Raw genomic sequence first — 21,057 nt, forward strand, 5'->3', positions numbered from 1 at the left:
TTTATCTGCTATGATCGTGCATATGCATGGTTGCCCGCTGACTTCATGGGCTCATGCTTCATTGCAAATTTGTTGCCTCCGACGTTCACTGTAGATGCCGATTATCATAAGACTAGAATTGTGCGAGGCGTAATTAGCGAAGAGGATACTGCCGGTCAAGAGGCAGGAGACTTTTTCAAGGGTTTCCTCCCGTTTTGGGGACCTATGGTTAATAGTAGGAACCTGAGACAGTTGACTCGAGTGGTAGAATCGACAGCTAATATTACAGCCAGTGCCCTTGGTAATATCACCACTGAACTTCAGGCGGATAGACTTATGACGTTACAAAACCGTATGGTTTTAGATGTCATCTTAGCAGATCGAGGTGGGGTATGTAAGGTGATCCATTCGAGCTGCTGCATTTTCATTCCAGATAACGCTCCAACTGTCTATCAAGCCATCTCGAGGTTGCATAAGATCTCCGAATCCATACACGTGGATGTAGGGGATTGGACGCTACTTGGATGGTTTTGGGGCCTGATGTCGACTTGGGGTTGGAAGATTCTGATGATCATCGGAGTCGTTGTGGTGTTCCTGTTCACATGTTGCCTTTGTGTGCAGTGTGGTCCTGCCTTATGTGGCCTCTGTGCTACAACGTGTATGAGACAGCCACCTGTTACCAAGGGGACTCGGTTGGACAGAGCTATGCTACAGCAACATCTAGATGGTCTGATGAATATCGAATATGATTCCGACTAGTGCTTGCCTACATGAGGGCAAAAGGAGCATCTGAGGTTCCGTGATAATTGTAAGTGGTGTTTTTTGACTCGTACGAATATGGTCGAGTCTGGTATCTATGAACCGCAAATGACGAGTTTAGTAAGTGTGCGCAGTTTCGCTGTGCTAACTTAAACCGTTCGTTTGTTATGTGGGTTTTTCATCTGTACCCACGGGTTCCATCTTAGATACGGCATCCATTTTGTCTCTTGCCCTCAAGTAGCCAGCGAACGGACGTTGTCCGCTTCGCGACCCTGGGACTCCCAAGATATTTGCGGAAGACACATGTCCTTTGTAAGTGTCTTTATGACGAGGGGGATGCTACTGTAAAGCAGATGGCGCCGCTCAAGGCTCATCTTGCCGCACGGACTTATTGTCTCAGCCGTGCATCTCATTAGGCACGTCCCTTTGATGCCTGTATCTCGTGTTTTCCGATACCTCCCCTTTTACACCCTTTACGATCTCCCCACTGTCTCCGTCTTCCTCTGCACCTGTCTTTGTTCCTATTTCGATCTGTTTTACTGCCGATTGGAATGCACTAATGTTGGGAAGATGGGTTTTTACAGTCGGGAACCGCCAAATGTTTCCGCACTTATGTTCCGGACCTCATGTGCATCAAAGTGACCAAAGCGACCCCTCTGGGGGATAATGGTGGGAACCGGGTTGTAAACTTCTGTGTGCCATGTCGTCCTATGGGTAAAAACTGTATAAAAGGAGCGATCCACAGAACCAATTTGAAGCAGTCTCCCCGAACTACACTCGATGTACTTCCTGTGATTTCTGTGTTCCCTGCAGCAAATAAAACTTGAATCTTTGACGCCGAAGGAAGTGTCCCGTGTCTCTGTCATTCGTACGCCGGAGCAGGTTACCCACGAAGGTTTCAGGTGTTGTGCCCTGGCACCGCTGGGTCTTAAAGAACCCAGTCCTTCAAGGGGAGTCCTTTAACTCACTTTGCTAATTCAAGTGCAGGGAACATTTTAAACGAAAAACTTTTCATGTTAGGACTGGGATTTGCTAACGAGTTAGTTGTCCCCCCAAATTAATTTCTCACCTACTTTTCATGGTAGGGGATGTAGCACCACAATCGACGTTATTTTGACCTCGAATCATATAAGGGATGATCTGCAAACATTTTGTACTGGAGATGATGCCAGTAGCGATCATTCCCCAAACAGAGTGACTATTATAGCGCCGTTTGGATCCTCTCCAATTGATAATTTGGGCCTGCTGAATCATAGAGCCCTACACTTGGATAAAAGAAATGGGTATTCGGTTAAATGGGCAAAAGTCGACCCAGACGCTATCATATATAATGTCATTGCTAAATCTCTTCCTATGCTAGAAATATGTTTAACCCCTTCGATGCTGATGACGAGCTCAGCTCGTCATCAGCCACGGGTGACGTGTGCGGATGACGAGCTGAGCTCGTCATGTAACGCGGTTATTAGAAAACAGCCGCACAGCGCTAAAAATAACCGCAGCAGCGATGCGGTTAAATCCCCTTTCCACCGTAAAGGAAATACTGAATAATTTTATCGATATAACCAAAGTGATCAGCAAGGAGCTCCTCCGCAAACAAAAGCAGAATGGCCATCATGAAAAAGGATGGTTTAATTCTGATAGTCGTAAAGCCCTATCCGCTCTAAAATCAGCCCTACATTAAACTAAGAGGGGCCAACTAGAAATCAGGAGGCTGAGAAAAATCTATAATAAGGTGAAAAAAGATTGTAAAAAAGAGAGGAAAAAAGATCTATGACAGAAGCTTCATGAGAACAATAAAAAGAGAGATAGCTTACTGTTCTGGAAAGTGGTCAACTCACCCTTCTTGAACACGGCGAAGAATGGCCCTAGCTTGGAAGTAGCGATTACCGCAGAGGGTTGGGTTTCCCACTTTTCACAGATTTTTGAGGGTGAGAACACACATTATAGTGATAACCAATACTCATCGCCCTATCCGCTCAAATTATCTTTTATCCACGAGGAAGTAATTAATGCTTTATCTTCTTCAAAACCTGGCAAAGCTCCTGGGCCAGATGTTGTTCCACTGGACATCTATACGCATACCCAGGAGCTTTGGTCGCCAGTACTAACCAGAGAAATCAAAGCGGCATTAAAAGGCGGTCTCATAAAAACCTGGTCCACATCTATTCTGTTCCCCATTTTTAAGAAGGGAGATCGTAACAACCCAGCATGCTACAGGCCCATTTCCCTCCTGGATTTTCTTAGTAAAGTTGCAGGTCACTTGATCCTGGAGAGATTGCGGGTCTGGTCCGAAGATAACAACATCATGACAGACCTGCAATATGGTTTTCCGGGAGGGACTGGGTACTGTGGAGCAAGCTTTGAATCTCTCCCTTCTAATTGGGAAATACGTCCAGGTGAAGAAAGGCAGTCTTCACCTGTTTTTTTTGGATTTGACCGCAGCCTTTGATTGTGCATCACAATCTAGGCTGTGGTCAATCCTTGCGGAAATGGGAGTAGATCCTCACATAATATCCTTCTTACGTGAGCAGTACTCAGGAGCATCGGCTAGGGTGCAATTTGGGGTGAATGGGCAGCTCACCCATTCTTTTGCATTAACTAAGGGAGTCAGACAAGGGTGTGTCCTGGCTCATTTTCTATTTAATATGTATACAAATGGCCTTGAGAAGGCCATGCTAGAAGGGAGCCAGGATCTCCCAACTATTGCCCGTCGTCCGATTCCCGCGTTACTTTACGCGGACGACGCGGTAATTATGGCTCGAACCCCAGTATAACTACAGAACCAACTAAACTCATACTGTAAATTTATGGCCTCATTGGACCCAATGGTCAATATTAAGAAAACACTAGTCATGCATTTAGATAAAAAAAGACCTATGTATAGAAAAAGCTAAGTTGGATTGTACTAGGACATATCCCTATTTAGGTACAATACCTCCTCTTGGAAACGGGCCATTGATAGTAGATATCTTTTGTTCTTAAGAGCCTCCTCTGCATTGATTCCTTTCTCTCGTAAAATCGGAAAACCACCCCCAAAAGAACTCTTGCAACTATACTATGATAAGTGCCATAGTGTAGCCGTATATGGCGCCGGGGTGTGGGGCTATGTATCTGTGGTCACTTTGCAAAGGGCTGAGAACAAATGTATCCGTAATCTTCTAGCTGTTCCTCAGTCCTCTCCAACCTTCCCCTGCCATATAGAATTAGGCATGGATTATATTGCTGACTGTTAGACCTGACATCATTGGCTTGAGTCTCTCCTCCATTTTTTCTGTTTGCCTCTACTGTGTTACGATGTTTTGCTGGTATATGCTTTGGGCGCCGTGTCACTGCTGATCAGTGCCATAGCGCAAGTGCTCCCTCTGTTAAAATGATGTATCTATTGTGTCCATGTTTGGCTTATTTGGTTTACTGTCAGTCCCTAGTCTAGTGCACCAGGAGTGCCAGGGCTTGTAAATACAAATGCCGCTCGTGGGCTTGCAGCACGTGTTGTGCCACCCACAGGAGCGGCCTTGTAAACGAATGTCTATGGGTCGGTCATTGCGAGACCCACTGGCAGTCCTGCACTGTCACGTCGGCTGCGCAGGTATACCTACTTGCCAGCCCCTCCAACCTTCCCTTAGCTTCATGTTAGTCACCCCTATGGTAGGCCCATGGGCAGGGTGCATTGTAAGTGTAAGGTAGGACAAGCCTGACCAAGTTGGCATGTCCTGATAGTGAAGTGCCGCCATCTTAGGGCTTCACTATTGCGAGGTAGCCTGCTCTCCGTTGGATAGAATGGGCCGCCGGGATTATTAACGCTATAATCCTAGCTGGCTCGGGGAGCATGGTGCAATGTCGAGTTTGGTATCCCTGAACTCGGGGTTTAATTACGCATCCGTTGGTGTGGATGGTCTTTGGACTCTGGGTTCGAAAATAGCACTTTTAGAAAGTGTCTATTTTCTTGTCTAACCATATCTGGTCTCTGCTGGTCTTGCGTGTGTGTGACAGGAGCTGGGTGGCTCCAAGAGGTCTGGATGAGTCAGTGTGGGATGAGTGGGACATTACGTTGAGAGTAGGGGGAGAGTAGTTGTTGATAGCCTGCCTTGCCTGATACAATGCTGGCTCCACCTCCTGCCGAGCGACTGATGGCTCTGTACCTGCCCTGGACGATTCTAGCCCCACCTCCTGCCAGGAGGGCGATAGCTCTGCTCCTGCCAGTGTCAATGCTGGCTCCACCTCCTGCGGGGCGTCTGAGGACCCGGCCCGGCTCAATGAATAGGCCAGGTGCTACTGCCTAGCTCCACCCACCACAGACCCAGGATGTTGGGAAACCCCCGGCATAGACAAAGGGATCAAAGATGAAAAGGGGTATAAGAGGAGGACCCCTGAACTAGGAAATCAGATCACTTCTGACAAGGAACCCTGTAACCAAGGACAAGAAGCCTGTTGATCTAAAGGACTGCCTACCCCTTCTGCCAGTGTGCTGTTGTTGGGGGAATCCTGCAGTGCTTCTTTATTTTTGCCAAGGAACCAGGAGAGAGGAACTGTGTGTGTACTCTCACGCTTGCTAAGAAAATCTCCAAGGCCTGGAAGAGTGCCAGTCTCCTGCCGAAGTCACAGGGCTGAAGGACTTCACCTACTACAAAGTGCTATCTGCTGGAAGTGTGAATCCAGCATCTCCGAAAGAACCAGCAACCACGACGATCGGACGCTGGGCCCAACCGACGCCAGCAGCAACGCCAGTGAGTAGGAGTACGGCTCTAACTCCAGAGGACCTCGTGTCTGCCCCGCTGCTGATCGCATCAACCGTGTGCCCTTCGACGCCGTGAGCGCTGCTCACTCTGTGCAACTGCATCATCGACAAACGCCTGCTGAGGCCTGATCGACACCGGAGACGCGACGCCGGATTGCTCGACGCCGCTGATCACCGTGTGCTTCATTTTCCTAAGGTACTGTGTTGTTGGGGGTCCGTGTGACTCCAGGCCCGACGCAGCGCTCCTCGCGGTCGACGCCGAACCTGTGGATTATCTCTGCCCAGCGTTGTGTAGCTCCCGTGTGAGTTACCCTGTTGCTAAAGAACTGTGTTTCCAAGAAGAAGATTTGCTTGATATAAAAGACTCTTGTGCTAAAGAAGAAACTACCTTTGAACTATCCTTTTTCCTTCCCGAACGTATTTATTCCGATTGTGTACAGTTTTGCCGTTATTTTGGTCTTGTGCTAAGCCTTATATAAAAATACTTATTTTTATAATACTACGGTGTCGTGTCCATTTGTAGTGTATTCACTGTATTACTGTATGTGGTCATAATTGCTTAACACACAGCCTCTGAGATAAGCCTGTTCTGCTCTGCCAAGCTACCAAGGGGGTGAGCAGGGGTTATCGAAGGGTGTGATCCCCTTGCCCTGACTAGAAAAGGAGTGTCCCTATTTGTCAGAAGTGTATACCTCTGCCAACTAGAGACAGCCGGTTCTAACACTGACCATATAAAAATCCAGCCAATATTATTGTGGCACCGCATCTGGACGACGGAGCAGTGTAGCTAAACCCCTGCACTAATAGCAGATTGCTTGGTCTTAGACAACTGGCTGGATGTCCCATGGTTGTTATATGTACATAATTTTTTTAATGATCTGGGCCTTTCCAAATTTTTCAAAGAGCCGGCAGCCTTAAACATTGTTACTAGAAAGGCCCTGCGAGTGCTTTGTTTATCTCACTTGGGAGAACTTCGTATGGCTCAAGAAATCTATAAAGCCACACACTGCAATTTTTTAACTATTCAATGTACTTTGGGAATCCAGTCGTATCTTACTTTCTGCTTGTCTACCTATGAAAATTATTTGTTAACTCGGTTAAGACTTAATCTATTTTTCCGCTTGGTCACATTCCCAGGGAGACAGGATTGGTCAAACTCCAGTGCCCTTGTGATGGTACCTCCGAACAGTCTAATATTCATGTATTACTGTTCTGTAAATATTATGATGTTCCACGCAAACAATGGATTATTCCAATCCTACTGTCCCTGGGATTGATAAGATGCCGTCCAGCTCAAATGCCAAATGCATAGCCATGTTTCTTAAAACATGTTTGAAAATCCGAGCCACTCATGGAGATCCATAGTGACCTAAAAACTGACTACTTTTAATTGTTATGCTTGATTTTGCACAATTAGCAGACAGAATCCAATTTTTCTTGTTCATATGATACACTGTATGGTTGAAAGGCTTTATCATATGTATATATACATATATTGTTTAATACTATTGTTATTGTGTATTTATGATGTATATGAAACTGTATATAATGACTGCTGCTTTTATGATTTTATATTGTTCTAAAATCGAATAAAGCTTTCTACTACTACTACTACATAGTTATTATGCAGGAGATGGTAGTCCTTCTGAGTTTTCAAGAAATCTCATGCATATTGGATGAGGCTAGTTTTCAGGGAAAACCCCATGTCATTTATGCATCACCTGTAGCTAGGTAAAATGTCAGTACTAAGAACCGTTATGTAGTGCAATGTCAGGAGAATATAGGTGAAAGGTCTGGTTGCTACCTGAGCCTATATCGGGCACCTGTATGAAACATAACAGCCCTCTCTGTTCCTCTCTGCCCTCTCTGCTTCCATCTGCAACCCTCTCTGCCGCTCTCTGCTACTCTCCTGTTTTGCATGTTTGAGCCTGAGCTGCCTCGCCTTTCATCCCCTTTGGACCATCCCCCTCACACCCTGAACTGCTTTTGACCCCACTCCCAACCCCAGCCCACCTACTGAATGTGGCAGTGAAATAGACTAAGATATTTACCATGCTTCACTAACGGATAATTCAGGCTTTAAATGGGCAGCAGGAGTGGTAGCATTATATGAAGAACAGAAGCATCCATTACTGTCACCCATGTGCTGCTATCTGTTATAAGCAACAGTTGATTGACAGAATGCTGGACAATGTAAACATTCACCCCCAGTCACAAGGATCTGGGTTAAATCCATCATTCTTTTGCTCACCACACCAGTCGTATGCAAATCAGTCTTGACCCAGTTCCTTGTGGGAACAGTCCACCCAGAACTGCCAAGCCAGGTCCTCCCTGGAACGGAAGCAAGCATCCAGAGACCGGTTTCAGGGCATCACCCTTCATCAGCCAGGCTAGCTTGAATCCAGCAATCTAGTGAGCACGGGACCCACGTCTGGGTATACCCTTCCCACGTAGGTTAACATATGCAAAAGAATCAGTTGATGGATGGAATGCTTGACAATGCAAACATTCACCCCCAGTCACAAGGATCTGGGTTAAATCCATCATTCTTCTGCTCACCACACCCCCCTAGTTTGGATTCAGCCATATGCAAATTAGTCTTGACCTGTTCCTTGTGGGAACAGTCCAGCCTGAACTGCCAAGCGAGGTCCTGCCTGAAATGGAAATAAGCATCCTGTTATAAGCTGGCAACATATGAAAGCCAAAACAATTGGCATCACAGTGTGAATTAATATAGTACGTCTGAGGATAGTCGGTTTCTAACTTCGCAAGATTTGTTAGATATCGGATCAGAGATACAGTGACACAGCGAGCTATGCCAGGAATTTGATAACATTTGATCAAGAGCCAGGATTTTTTCCAAGGTTTGTAGATTTGAAAGGTGCGAATGTGCTGATACAAACCAATCACAATGCAAATATTTATAGGTGAGTCAAACACTTGCACTACTTTTTATTTTACATAGCATTCGGTAACACAGTTGAGTGGCAGTGTGAAATGTAGTTTTTTTGTATTATTATCTAATTGAGAAAAACATATTTATTGATCCTAGAAGCATGAAAGGTAGTGCTGCCACAACGAGATACAAACGTGTGACCTTTCAGCTGTCCTCAGAAAGCAGTACAATATGCTATATAAATGTATCGGTAGAAAACTAGCACAAAAGGTTAAAGTGCCCATTACAGCAGGTGGTTTAAGTGAAGCAGGTGTAATATCCAGTAAAAAGAGGCGTAATCCAAGGATGTTAGAAGAAGTTTAATCAGTACGGCACAGTCCCTTCCAGCAGGCAGGCAGCTCAATTACTGTGACAGAGTTCTTAAACAGAATAGAACTCTGCCACTAACTGCCATCTTCTCTCCAATGTCATGGGGCAATCTGAATAAACAATCTGCTGTCATCTTTATTTTCCCTAGGACATACTCCACCAGAAAATTGTATTCTTGCAATCTAGACGTCAAACATGCTTTGTTTGCAGTTGCCATATGACCTCTGCCAGGGTACAAAATAGCAAAAAAAGGCTTGTGGACAGTCTTCAGAAGAAAAAGAGACCCCCACATATAGTTGTAAAAATGTTCTACGGCCCACACACATGCAAGTAATTCTCTTTCATTGACAGCATGGCACCTTTCTGTTTTATTAAGAGTGCGAGAAACAAACGCCACTTCCACTGCTCTTTTCCAGCACGTTGTGACAATGCACCCCCCAGACTATAAAGGCTAGCATCCACTGTTATAATTCAATTCTCATGAACACAAAATAGTTTTATGTTGGAGCCGTCACCGTATCAGCCTTGAAGCTATCAAAGGCAAACTGTTGTCTCTGTCCCCACACAAATTCAGCATTCTTCCTCGCTAATTCACTCAGAGGTTCCATCTTAGCAGCAAAATACCTTATTAGCTTGCTATAATATTTGCAAAGTGCTGAAAATGAAGTAGTTTTTCTCCTGAGTCCGGAGCAGGAGCTCTCAAAATTCACTCAATAGGGGGGGTGCCCCAAATACTCAACATATTCACAGTACAGTTTACATTTGTTCTTCTTGATGGTCAAAACATATTCTCTTAACACTCCATACATTTTTCTCAAATGAAGGGATTGTTCAGACACATCCCGGAAAATTATAAGAAAATTATAAGAAATCATCTGTGAAGCACTTTACAAAGGCTTTTTTACTCATGAAGATATGACACATTGCTCTTTGAAATAAGGATTCCGCTGATCCAAGACAAATGGCATCTTCTTTACCTGGTACAAACCTTGTGGCATAATAAATGCACTCAAACTATGGGATTCTTTAGCAAACTCAATTTGGTGATACGAAGACCAAAGGTCCAATTTTGAAATAGAGCAGCACCACCCAAGACAATTACAACTTCTTTTATTGTTGGGCAACGGTTGATAATCAACTACTATGAAGACATTGAGAGCTCTAAGCTCAATGCATAACCTCAATGATTTGTCAGCCTCATGCACTCAAATTATGAGAGAAACACACTTGGGGGGGTCTACCTCCTCAATGACCCTCCCCACCAGCTTCAACATCCATCCAAAATGTTTCCTAGCATCTCTCACATTGTTAGGAACATTCCTCAATTTCTGTTTGACAGGTTGGGCTTCTTGCTTAAGTTTGATTAAATGGGTATACTCGTTAAGCCTTCCCAAATTTTCAGCAAAAACTTCAGGGACCTCATATTCAATTTCTGCAGCACATGCACTTCCATTAACTACCAAGACAGGTTTTTACTGCAAGGATTGAGTACAATTCCCAGCTTCCATTGGTCCCTCCAACCTAACACATTTACCCCCTTCTTGGCCACATTCAGTTTGATAAATGCGCTCCTTCCTTTAAGGGAAATGTCGGCAGCAATATAACCCATAAGATCATTTTTGGACCCATCAAAACTCTAGACAACTACATCATAAAAAACAAATCTTTCTCTGTTAATCTCCCTTTGAACTTTTCCTGGAAATAGTTCTCTCTGATGATAGACCATGGTGACCCTGAGTCTGCTATCAGTTCCAATCTCTCCTTAAGAACTGAACAGTACATTTAATGGACTCTCTGACCCCCCCTTCCTCAGGACAGCTCGGTCAGAGATCAGTTGTTCCTCTGCAGCTCTGCCTGACTGAAAACAGTGTACAGTCCCACCCAGGCAGGGTTTGAGACCTCTCCCTGCAGGGTCCCGTGCATATTTTCTATTTTCTACTTCTTTTTGGCTTGTTTTTTCCAGTATTTTCCTTGTAGCCATAATGCTTCTTCTGCGTTTTTTCCCGCTGCAATCCACCCCGCTCCCTCCTCCCAGGCGCACGTCCCTCCCCTATCTAAATGGTGACCGATGTGCAGTCACAACGCTGGCGCGCCGCAGGCATTCCTAAGGAAAGCCCGTCTGTGTCCGTCCGTGCCTGGACCGTGCCCAGCACCAGACCCCCTGGTCCTCGCGAGAGCCACAACACCCTACGACACTGGCTTCCTCCATGGACTAAACACCGACCGACCATCAAACTGGTTCCTGGCCAGCCCAATCCTCACCCACGGACCCTTCATCTGCTGAAGTTGCAGCTTCACCAGCCGCCAAACACCACCTGCATGTCCTACACCACCCGTCAGAGCAGAATGCAATCTGGGACCTACTCGACTCAGCCTCCCCGGACATTGCCTTCCTAACAGAAACCTGGATGAACACCTCCTCTGCACCCAACATTGCCATAGCCATCCCAGATGGCTAAAAGATCACCAGAAGGGACCACACCAACAGATCAGGAGGAGGAATCACCAACGTCTACAGGAATACCCTCAGAGTCTTGACCTTTACAACAGACACGTCCAACACAGCCAAACACCTGCACTTCCAGATCCACTCCGACCCCAACACCAACCTCAGAGGAACACCATCTCCGACATCGTGAGCACGCACGTTCCTGCTTTCATGGACTACATCCTCATCAGAGACCTGAATTTCTACCTCGAGAACGCCGATGACAGCAACTCTGTTGTGCTGCTCGATAACCTCGCCAACCTCAGACTCAAACAGCTTGTCACGTCCCTCACACACACCACCGGGCACACCATCGACCCCATCCTCTCTACTAGCAACCATGTCACCTTCAGCCACACCACCGAACTCCATAGGATGGAACAACGCTGCATCCACTTCACCTTCAAGTAAAACCCAGTACTCACCACCACCTGCACCGGATCCCCTACCGCAGCTGGAACAAGGTCACTAAAAACCAACTAATCACCACCCTCACCCGAGACCCACCAACAGACACCACAAACACCAACACAGACACCAGCACCCTCAGGCAATGGGTTGATGACTGCGCCAAAACTCTCGGCCCGATCAAACAACCCTCAAACAGATGCACTGACAGAAAGGCCAGCTGGTTCACCACCGACCTCCAGGAATCCAAGCGGACTTGCCGAAGACTCGAGAATAAGTGGCACCACGAACAGACACCAGACAACCATGCAGCCCTAAAGAATGCCAGACGCAAGCACCACCAACTCATCCGAGTCACCAAAAGGACCTTCTTCAAGGAACGCATCGACAACAATGCACACAACAGCAAAGAGCTCTTCAACATCACGAAGGAACTCTCCAACCCCAGGTCCAGCTCCAAAGACATCCCGCCGTCGCAAGACCAATGCGACTCCCTAGCCACCATCTTTCATCGCAAGACTGCAGACGTCCACAACAGCTTCAACTCCCAGACCCTCCCCACAGCCTCCGACACCACAGACTCACCACCCCCCAGCCTCACAAACCGCCTACCCTCCTGAACCACGATGACGACACCATCATGACCATGAACACCATCATGACCATGAACACCATCCACTCCGGCTCACCATCTGACCCCTGCCCTCACCACGGCTTCAACAAAGCAAACCGCATCATCCCATCCTAACTCTGGAAGATCATCACAGCTCCTTCGAGACTTCCCTACTGAAGAAACCCACAGCAGACCCAAGAGACCTCAAGAACTTCCAGCCCATCTCCCTGCTCCCGTTCATGGTGAAAGCCATCGAAAAGTTCGTCAACAGGCAACTGACCCATTTCCGTGAGTAGAACAACACCCTGGACCTGTCCCAATCCGGATTCTGCAGCAATCAGAGCACCGAAACCGCCCTCATCGATGACATCAGGACCCTACTGGACATCAGCAAAACCTCGGCCCTCATCCTCCTGGACCTCTCTGCGGCATTCGACACCGTCTGCCACCAAAACCTACGCACACGCCTACACAATACAGGAATACACGACACAGCCCTGGACTGGACCACCTCCTTCCTCACCAACAGAACCCAGAGGGTCCGCCTCCCCCATTCCTTTCTGAAGCCACCAATATCATCTGTGGCATGCCCCGAGGATCATCCCTCAGCCCTACCCTTCTCAACATCTACACGGCACCGCTCACCAAAATCGTCTGCTCGCACAACCTCAACATTGTCTCCTATGTCAACGACACTCAACTGATCCTCTCACTCACCAAGAACCCCCCCAACCCCAAAACCAACCTCCACTGCCTGAAACTTAACTCAGACAAGACAGAGGTCCTCCTCCTCTGCTTCACCCCCTCTGCCTGGAACGATTCTTGGTGACCAGCCGCCCTGGGAGTCACACCCACACCCACCAACCACGCACGCAACCTGGGGTTCATTTTGGACTCATCGCTTTCAATGACCCAGCAAGTTAACGCCGTCTCCTCCTCCTGCTTCAACACCCTCTTCATGCTCCGCAAGATCTACAGATAGATCCCCACTGGAACCAGAAGGATGGTCACCCAGGCCCTCGTCAGCAGCAGACTGGACTACGGCAACACCCTCTATGCAGGAACCATGGCCAAACTCCAGAAAAGACTCCAACGCATACAGAACGCCTCCGCATACCGTATCCTCGACATACCCCACCACACCCATATCACTGCCATCTTGAAAGACCTGCACTGGCACCTAGTCAACAAGAGGATCACCTTCAAACTCCTTACCCACACCCACAAAGCACTCCACAACACCGGACCAACATACCTCAACAACCGTCTCACCTTCCACACTCCAAACAGCCAGCTTCCCTCCGCCAACCTCGTCCTCGATTCCACCCCACTCATCCACAGGACCTCCACCGGCAGCAGATCCTTCTCATTCCTCGCCGCCAAGACATGGAACAACCTCCCCACACAGCTGCGACAGACACAGGACCTGCTGGCCTTCAGGAGACTTCTCAAGACCTGGCTGTTCGAGCCGTAGCTTCACCCACCCCCCCCCACCCTCAGCGCCTTGAGACCCTCATGGGTGATTAGTGCGCTCTACAAATGATTGATTGATTGATTGAATCACCAACAAGCAACACAATCTCTTTCTTCTTTCACCTATATTGTCCGGACTGCATACACACCTCACACATAAAACCTCACCTGCTGCTGTAGTGGCAGTTTTCCCTTTAACTACTCCTTTTTTCCTATGATGTTTGCACATGCTGACATAAAACCTTATCTTGCCACACTTGATGAATTATTTTCCAACAGCTGGACACTGCAATGATGAAGCCCAATGACAGAAGCTACCACACCAGCAACACAAGATAATTATGTCAGTCCTCTTCCCTCGTTGGGAAATATCTACTGGTGAGTTAACAACAGATACTTCATACATACTTTTTCACTCTTTGTACAGTCTTCATCCATTTTTCTGAATTCTCAAATGCTTGAGCAGTTGCAATGGCATCTTGTGAATTTGGATTTCCCGAAACCCATTATTGTTCTTGTGTTTTTTTAATTCGCACATTTATAATAATCTGATCCCTAATCATCTCATCGCAAATGACATAAAAATTGCAGTTAACTCATTGTCTTCTAAGAGCAGTTAAGAAGTCATCAACGATTCTGCCTCCCATTGGACACAAGCATAGAATATGTATGTATTAAGAGTAATGCTAGTAGTAGGTTTTTACCGTAACCAAGATTCCAGGAGTCTGGTTTCCAGGTGTCACTATGATGTGCTGGAACAGTTTTGATCCTTAGTTGTACAAGGCTCACTGGTAGTGAATTCAAAAGACACGGTAAGACATGGTACGGTATAATGTTCAAATAAAACATTTTCCCAAAGTGAAAACAACAGCGCTAATGTACCAATTTGTTTTCTCACGAAATAGGCTGTAAAACATGAGGGTGCAATCCATAAAATGGTAAAATAAAATCCCAAAATCAGATGGCACCGCTCCTTTGCTGTATCAATCCGATAGCCAGTACCATAAATCACTCATCACCAGTGTACCATCCAGTTAAAAGAGGCGGAATCCAAGGATGTTAAAAGAAGACGTTTAATCAGCACGGCACAGTACTCACCAGCAGGCAGCTCAACTACTGTGGAAGTTTTCTTAAACAGAATTGAACTTCACCATGAGCTGGCATGTGCCACAATTGACAGTAAATAGATAATATTAAAGGGGAAAGGGAAGACAAAATAATACAGAATGTAACACATGTCTCTGCTCTTCTGGTAAGATAGCTATGGTGGATAATGCCCTTACTGCAGATACCTTTGTGGAGCATGCTCATCACAGGTTTACATCATCATAAAAAAAGCCCTAGAATGTTAACATGCCTGTTGCTGTGCAGTATGAAAGATAATGTCAAGCGCCATTATCCAAGAATCATAGCTTAGCAGATTCATGTGCTTGCTGCTGTGATTTATGCATAACTTTCAGATCACAAGATATACAGTTTAATCTTTGATGTGCTATGTCAAGCTTTCATTCTTGATTTCAATGTGAGTACTAGTGAGTTGGAAAGTAAATACTATCGACAAATTGAAAAAATAGTGGGGTCTGTACATCTTCCTCTCCAGATGCCTAAATGTGTTCTACAGCTGCCTTACTGACCCTGACTGATACTTAAAGTAAATAAAGACAGAAAGCCCATGTTAGAACTAGTAGAGAACTTTCCATATGAGATTTTTCCTTTGAATCTTGTCCAGGCCTTTGCAGAATGTAAAAACTTGAATAGATGATCAGTACTTTTTTCTGTGAAGGTTGGCAACACTAATAGAGTCAAGAAATAAGAAATTAAAAAAAATTAGGCCAGCAGGACGGAGTTTTCGGTACTTTTATTTACCGGATTTCCTGATTTCAATGCAGAAAGGCAGAGCACAGGCTCCAGCAGCACCTCTGAGTGAATTGCGGATGGAAAGAGCGTCACCAGCAAGCTCCCCCGAGCACCGTAAGGGCAACGGCAGGGTCAAACTACAACTCCCAGCTGCCCCAGCTACCGGCGCAGGAGTGAGGTCATCGGCGCGCCTGGAGGCGCCTTAAGGACAGGGAGTCCCGAAGCTCCTGGGGTCTGAATAGTACGCTGAGCGGTCACGCTGTGTGGGCAACGGCTTCTGCTGCTCCCAACAACCTAACTGCCATCACCTGCAAGCTCCCCCGAGCGCCGTGAGGGCAACGGCTGGGTCAAACTACAACTCCCAGCTGCCGCAGCTACCGGCGCAGGAGTGAGGTCATCGGCGCGCCCGGAGGCGCCTTAAGGACAGGGAGCGCCGGAAGCTCCTGGGGGTCTGAATAGTATGCTGAGCGGTCAAGCCGTGAGGGCAATGGCTCCTGCTGCTCCCAACAACCTAACTGCCATCACCTGCAAGCTCCCCCGAGCGCCGTGAGGGCAAAGGCTGGGTCAAACTACAACTCCCAGCTGTCCCAGATACCGGCGAGGGAGTGGGGTCATCGGCGTGCCCGGAGGCGTATTAAGGACAGGGAACACCTCCCGCCCCACGGGATGCACACGGGAGCGCACCAGGAGAAGCCCGGGACAAGGGCGGGACAGTCTGTGGCAGTCCGGGGCAGGACGAGGCTGGGCTGGGGCCCAAACCCTGGCCGTTGCAGCTTGGGCCAACCTACCCCTTTTCCGTGAGACATTTAAACTTTCTAAGTCATAAGGACTTGGACTTGTTATATCTGTTTTAACTCTTTGCTTCACTGCTTTTTCTTCATGATAGCTTTTGGATTTGTGGTTTGCTGGCGGCTCTACGATGTCTAAACAGAAAACTGTGAAAAACCCCTCAGTGCCTGCCACAATGGATAATTATTTAGTTAAAATTGTCAAGAAAATTAATAATGACCGGCAATTATCACTGGGCCGTGGTAGCCCCCCCACTCTGTTGACTTCTTTGGGCGTATCTGCATTACATGATAGTCATCAAGCAGGAAGTGTGGATATTACAAACAATGAGGTACCAGTAGTAGCTGCAACCAATCAGGTTGTGATGGATGACGACTCTTTCGACACACCAAACACACCCGTACTGGCTTCTCCGGCCCGTAGATAAGTCAGAGCTTGTAGGAAAGTACCAAGTAAACGTGGGGGTAATCGGAATAAAAAAAGAGTAGCAACTCCCCCAAAAAATATAGTAGGCGAAAAGTGTGCTACAGAGTAGGAAGGTACAGCTAAACTTAACACTGAGCAATTAGACCTCCTAGTTCGCCTTATTGATGCCAAATTAGAAAGCATTATTAAACCCTTAGTGGCTAAATTAGATTTGATCCCGGCAGAAGTAACCAGATTAGGGGGCCTTTTGGATACCGACATTGCCCTGGGTGGAAAACATAAGATCAATGAGAAGGGTCCCAGAGTGAGCAAAGATGTAAAAATTCCTTCTGAGGGGAGGCATAGTGTTAACGAGACAGTCCTACTAGATAGCCCACCAAGAATCTGTCAGGAAAATAAGGCTATTTCAGTAGCTGAGAGCAAAGAAGGGTGGACAGAAGTGAAGAGAAGGCGTCATATTCACCTTCCCCCTGATTGTGCTCCTTATGTGGTCGTCTTATGTTCCGCCTACCGATACATGCACAACCCAACCCCAGCAAGAAACACATGACTCTCTAAAAAACAAAACAGTTTCATGGTTGCATAGGCAATGTGGGTTCCCTGTTTCCTATTCCGACCAAATATTAACAACTAGAAGGGTCAACTAGATTGGAAACTCCACCAAGAATAGTATGGGTGATTGTGTTATCATTAATTTTAAACACCCCCAACATATTGCTACTGTTTTGTTAAGAGCTGCATCCTTACCGATTGCTGATAATACTGTCTGTGCCCGTCCACTTGGTTATTTTTATAGCCACCTTATCAAAGCTTCCCTTAATGATAGGAATAGTAGCAGGCAATTTCCATTTATTTACCGGCCTGGCCCGGATATCCCATTTTGAAATTGATTTCATGCCCTAAATAGTTTGGACTCTAATGATTGACTTCCCCAGATTCATGAGCCCCCTCTGTGTGAGATCACACATACCTTGGTACCCGAGACAAGTGAAAATCATGTGGGCCATGAGCAGAACCGGGTGGACAACCTAGATCAGATCCAAGACCTTGGGGTCTTATCAAGCGGAACGCAAAGGGAGGAAGATGGTAGTAATGTAACAACGATACCAAATACTATTGGAAGAAATGGTAAAGGGATAACGATTGCTAGCTGGAATATTGCCGGGTTGAAGTCAAAGGGGAATGTGCTAGGTTGGCTGGATCTTATTAATCCCTATGATATTTTATGTTTTCAAGAAACATGATGCAGGGAAGATGTCAATTTTGAGGGGTTTGTCTCTTATAACTTGCCGGCGTATGGCACTGGTCCAGGTGGAGCTAAAGGTGGTTTATTGATATTAGTATCTATTTATTGCCCGATTGTAGTTAAAAGGTACATAGTTGTGGGAGCACATGCGCAGATCCTTTGGTTATATGAGGACCAAGGACGTAATATTCTACTGGTTAATTACTATAATAATATTTTTGATAGCTCAAGGGGAACCGTAGTACATGATCTGGCAAGTGCCATTGAAAATCTAATTTTAGAAGTAAATATTTCTTTTGATTTCATATGGGTTGGTGATTTTAATACTCCATTATGTGAATTCTCAACACAAAAAGTCTGTGGGTTCACAAACTACGCCGGATTCGATGACCTGCATTTTGGTCATAGCAGCTATGGTGAGGCACTACACTTATTCATAGGCTGCCATGATCCGGAAATTTTGGGCTTTGCAAAAGATAAATATGGTGAAACTAATTCTACCTTTATGAACCAGCACACTAGCTCGGTCATTGACCATGTGATTATTTCTTCTAACATTATTTCTAGTTGTGCAGTTCCTAGGATCAAAGAAACTTTTATAAGTGACCATAATTGTATCATCCTGAAAACAACTTTTTGGGGTGGAAGTCCCGTTAACATGAGTACTACATTTACTAATGTGGAACCACACAGACCAAATGGAGTAAGGCTAAGATGGGTGTGGGACAAAGCTAATGAACTAATAGGTACTATCATCAGGGACTGTTTGATTGATATTACCTTCATCCTTGACAATAGTACCGACTCCAGGCAGGTTTTAGTCTCTTTTAAAGATATTAATGAATCAATTGATGCCAGGTTCACTAGGCCCAAAAGGGCTCAGAGTAGAAACGGTCCTGGTTGGTTCGACCATATGTGCACTAGCCTTTTAACTGAATTGAAATATGCACTTGCCAAAAGGCCAAGGGACATTAACAACATATGAAATTTTAGAGCAGAATATAAGCATGCTCTGAAACGGAAGAGGTGTGAGTTACAGCAGTTGACCTGGGACTCTCTTAACCAAGCTGCTGAATTACCTAAAAGTACCCTGTTCTGGGCTACTGTTAACTAGCCTTTTCTGAAGGGAGAAAAAACACAAGAGTTAACCTCGAATGTCTCGAGTGAAGAATGGGTTGCCCATTTTTCAAACATTTTTGATACAAATAGCTGTGTAGATTCCAACCTTAGTAGGTGGACTGTTCTACCATTGGATATCACGGTTAGTGAGGTTGAACTTGCCATACGTGCCAGTAAGGGGGGGAAAGCCCAGGGCCCCGATGGGGTGCCCGTCGATGTTTATAAAGCAGCACCTGAGATGTGGAGCCCTCTTTTGGCCATTGTTTTTAACGCCACAGTATGCACTGAGGCCTCCAAAACATGGGAGGAATCTATTATTATCCCAATATATAAAAAGGGCAGCAGGTCTGAAGCGAAAAATTATCGCCCCATTTCCCTTCTTGACTCCTCAGTTAAGGTCATGAGCAGAGTCATGCTGCCCAGGCTAGAGGAATGGGCCGAGCAAGAGGGAATCCTTGCCGATAGCCAGTACGGATTTAGAAAGGGTCGGGGTAGTCTCGATCAGTGCATAAACCTTGATTTACTGATCGGGAATTATACCGAAGCAAAACAAGGATCACTGTACCTTTGTTTTGCAAACCTATGTAGCACTTTTGACATGGTTGACCATTCATTTTTATGGTCAACCCTGTTACAGCTAGGAGCACCTGAGGGTATTATCTTTTTCCTAGCGAGGCTGTACGGGAAATTACAAACATCTGTGTGTTCCGGCGTAAAAGGTGAATGCACCCCAAAATTCAGTGTCAAAAGAGGGATTAGACAGGGCTGTGTATTGGCCCCCCTACTTTTTATACTATTTATTAACGGAATTGATACAATCTTAATTTCTTTTACAGCAGATGCCCCCCAGATCAAGGGTATACCAGTCCTGGTGTTATTATACGCAGATGACGCTGTTTTGCTCTCTAGAACTCCTTTGGGACTACAGCGTCTTCTCAATAGATTTTCTGTCTTTATTAAAGACAGAAAACTGATTATTAATAAGGGGAAAACGCACACCATGACGTGTGGGGCCAAAAGTAAATTTTTAAATGCCTTTTTTATAGATCAAGAAAAAGTGCAACAAGTAGATAAGTTTTGTTACCTTTGTATAACCTTTTCCAAGGATAGAAAATGGTCCAATGAATTCAGTAATATCCGCATTAAAATGGCCAAAAGTGCCCATGGTGTTTTTAGATTTGCTGCAAAGGAGGGGGACAGACGCACCAGGGATATGCTTAAGATTTACCAAGCAAGATGTGTTACAATTGCTCTTTATGGGGCAGGTGTGTGGGGTCATAGAAGTGACCATCACTTGCAGCAGGATGAAAACTCTTTTCTAAAAAAGCTCCTGTGTTTACCAACCTCTGCTCCCACTGAGCTAATCCATCGGGAACTGGATTCCAATTTTCTAATTGATCTTTTTATCCCTGAGGCCACTTATGATTTGGCGGTCAATTTGGCTCCAGGAAGAAAAATCTTTTAACAGATCATTGTATCTCGCTGGATAAACATCTAAACATACCCTGGTTAAAATATATTGTCGTCTGTTTTGCAGAGATTTTTAATTTAAATATCTTGACTGATCCCAGTGCAGCATCCCAGATACCCAAAATAGAGCTGAAAACCAAATTCTTGGCTTTTACAACAAGCAAGCGGGCCTAAGCCTTTGGATCCCTATCTACTGTTATGTTTTATAATAGTTATCTCACCACTGGAGGTTTCCCCAATTCTTTGGTTTGGGTGACAAGGCCATCCCACAAGTTTGTGGTGACCAGACTAAGGTTTGGAGTAGCACATCACTTAGTGACCCTGCCGAATCTTAAGAGACACCCGCTAGGGCCATGTATGTGTGATGGCGTATCTAAAAAGAGCACTTTGCACTTTTTACTTTTTTGTAAACTGTATATGAATTTCCGTA

This window comes from Lissotriton vulgaris, chromosome 2_1 (assembly GCF_964263255.1).
Source record: "Lissotriton vulgaris chromosome 2_1, aLisVul1.2, whole genome shotgun sequence".
Lineage (NCBI taxonomy): Eukaryota > Metazoa > Chordata > Amphibia > Caudata > Salamandridae > Lissotriton > Lissotriton vulgaris.